We start from the raw sequence: 3082 nt of genomic DNA, 5'->3' as shown, positions 1-3082 counted from the left end.
CAGTGGCATAAATGACAGACAATACTGAAAATGTAACAATCAGTGGCAGTGAATTGATTATATTCAAACTCAGTCGTATTTAAAGTGCACTATTTGTCACACATGTCAGACTTTCCTATAATACTGTGACTGTTTTAAAGTTCCATATATCCAGCGGTTCCATAAAAGATACCTTGCACCAAAAATTAATGATTCCCAGACACACTGGCTTACCATACCCTGGGCATTTCACTCTGATTTGCTGTGTCAATATATAAATATGAGATTCTCAGGCAGCCGTTCGTTCATCAGACAAGCTGAATACTTGGATGCAATCTTTCTCCACAAACGATTTTAGTTGATCAAAAGTCCAATAAATGTGTATAGGATCTTTCACCACTTGTTTTATAACATCCAAGTTTCACCACCTCTGTTATACTGAATCCACTCCAGGGTCTTTTGCAATCAGCTGCGCCGGAAGCCTTTCAAACAGGTGTCTGTTCAGATGCTCACTCATTCAGATATTCCATATTTCTGATCCAAACTGCTAATACTTTGATTCATGCCCAGAAGGGCGCCTACTATCCACACAAACCTCAACGCGTTTCGCAACGTGGCATCACATAGCTTCAACTGGACGTCATAAACAAGCACAAGCAATGCTTTTTAGAATTGCTTTTGAAAAGTTCTTCAAGCTTTGTGATTCAAGTAAGCTATGTTTAAAATAGCATTTTTGCACCAACCGGGACTCAAACCCAGGTCACAAGAATGGGAATCTTGCATGAGACCCCTACACTACTGGTGCCCTATGTGCTTTCATGTTAATCTGCCTTCTTGAAATCTCAATATACAGACCTTTCGCTACAGGGTTGGATCTATGTGCCAGCCGGGAATCAAACCAAGGTCACGACAGTGGGAATCTTGCATGATACCCCTAATTAAATGCAATTTGTTATGAAAACACAGGAAAGTGTCTCTTTTCAATGCTGTAAACCATGTCCAGCAGCATGTTTTTTTGCAAAGCAGCTAGCATGTTCTTGCACTTAATTTCAAGGTTTCACAAATGAACACTCTTTCTGGAGAGAATATTTGTAAATTGGATATCTTGCAGTTTATCTACTCAGCTGTTCTCTGGGTATCATTTTGAAATGGACATAATAACCAAGCACAAGCAATGCTTTTGAAAAGTTCTTCAAGTTTTGTGATTCAAGTAAGTTATATTTAAAATAGCATTTTTGCACCAGCCAGGACTTGAACCCGGTTCACAAGAATGGGAATCTTGCATGATACCCCTACACTACTGGTGCCCTATGTGCTATCATGTTAATCTGCCTTCTTGAAATCTCAATATACAGACCTTTCGCTACAGGGTTGCATCTATGTGCCAGCCATGAATCAAACCAATGTCATGAGAATGGGAATCTTGCATGATACCCCTAATTAAATGCAATTTGTTATGAAAACACAGGAAAGTGTCTCTTTTCAATGCTGCAAACCATGAACAGACGCATGTTTTTTTGCAAACCAGCTAGCATGTTCCTGCACTTAATTTCAAGGTTTCACAAATGAACACTCTTTCTGGAGAGAATATTTGTAAATGGGATATCTTGCAGTTTATCTACTCAGCTGTTCTCTGGGTATCATTTTGAAATGGACATAATAACCAAGCACAAGCAATGCTTTTTAGCATTGCTTTTGAAAAGTTGTTCAAGTTTTGTGATTCAAGTTAGCTATGTTTAAAATAGCATTTTTGCACCAGCCGGGACTTGAACCCGGTTCACAAGAATGGGAATCTTGCATGATACCCCTACACTACTGGTGCCCTATGTGCTATCATGTTAATCTGCCTTCTTGAAATCTCAATATACAGACCTTTCGCTACAGGGTTGCATCTATGTGCCAGCCATGAATCAAACCAATGTCATGAGAATGGGAATCTTGCATGATACCCCTAATTAAATGCAATTTGTTATGAAAACACAGGAAAGTGTCTCTTTTCAATGCTGCAAACCATGAACAGACGCATGTTTTTTTGCAAACCAGCTAGCATGTTCCTGCACTTAATTTCAAGGTTTCACAAATGAACACTCTTTCTGGAGAGAATATTTGTAAATGGGATATCTTGCAGTTTATCTACTCAGCTGTTCTCTGGGTATCATTTTGAAATGGACATAATAACCAAGCACAAGCAATGCTTTTTAGCATTGCTTTTGAAAAGTTCTTCAAGTTTTATGATTCAAGTAAGCTATGTTTAAAATAGCATTTCCTGACGCCTTCATGGCAGCACACACTGGGTTGTGACTCTGCCCCCACAACCTGACAGGATTGGTTAACTATAAATTTGAAGGGGAGACCCCCCCGCTGCATTCTTTTTTTATCCTCACCTGACAGGTTGGATTGTCCAGGCTTCAAAATATCTACAGATGAATAAGCCTCTTACCGCATCACCCCAGCAGGTTCAAGCCTCTCCTGTTTGGAAGTCCCTCCTGCACAGTCTCTAAAAGAGCTTTATGGAGGGAATCCCCATTCTAGTGGTCTCAGGGGACATCTGGCTCAGTTTTATATAAGCTTTCATTTTGCAGTGGACTTCCTTGCTATATTATATACCTTTTTTTTATGGCTCTACCTTTTTTTCTTCTTCCAGGGTTGCTGGGGCTTGCTGTCCTCCAGTACAGCTGTCATGGCCGCCGCTAGTGTCCCTGCCGTTCTGCACATGTCTGTTTGCAGCTGGATCGTTATTTCTTCTCTGAGAAGAGGTTTTTCCCTCTTCCAAGATGGCACCGGTATCCTCGAGACGTTCTGCGTTCTGCTATGGCGCCCTTTTTAAAATACAGTTGTGTGCTTCTGCATACTGCTGTTTGCCTAGATACTGCCCTGTATCCTCTATTTTCTGCTGGATAAGGTAAGAACGTTTTCTTTCTGCTACATTTTCATTGTCTTTCTTGTTTATGGCATCTGCAGGTTTTTTTTTTAGGGTTCTAGGTCTTAAAGGGGCAGGCAAAAAAAAAATATTATTGTTTATTTTTCTGTTTATTGTTATTGCAAGAAGTTCTTTTTTATTTTCCCTTCAGTCTATACTGTCTACTCTTTTCCATGGAGTCCA

The 3082-nt window shown here is 39.9% G+C and overlaps 2 non-coding genes across 2 annotated transcripts; both read right to left on the bottom strand.

The window, feature by feature from the left end:
- Positions 1–1215: 1215 nt before the first annotated feature.
- Positions 1216–1286, bottom strand: TRNAG-CCC (transfer RNA glycine (anticodon CCC)). Its single transcript has one exon. It is a non-coding gene; the product is annotated as a tRNA-Gly (tRNA).
- Positions 1287–1730: 444 nt separating this feature from the next.
- Positions 1731–1801, bottom strand: TRNAG-CCC (transfer RNA glycine (anticodon CCC)). Its single transcript has one exon. It is a non-coding gene; the product is annotated as a tRNA-Gly (tRNA).
- Between the last annotated feature and the right edge of the window lie 1281 nt (positions 1802–3082).

The sequence above is a fragment of the Lithobates pipiens genome, unplaced genomic scaffold (genome assembly GCF_037356315.1).
Source record: "Lithobates pipiens isolate NorthernLeopardFrog02 unplaced genomic scaffold, aLitPip1_a1.2 Scaffold_25, whole genome shotgun sequence".
In the NCBI taxonomy this organism is placed as follows: domain Eukaryota; kingdom Metazoa; phylum Chordata; class Amphibia; order Anura; family Ranidae; genus Lithobates; species Lithobates pipiens.
This window is presented reverse-complemented; position numbering and strand designations above follow the sequence as displayed.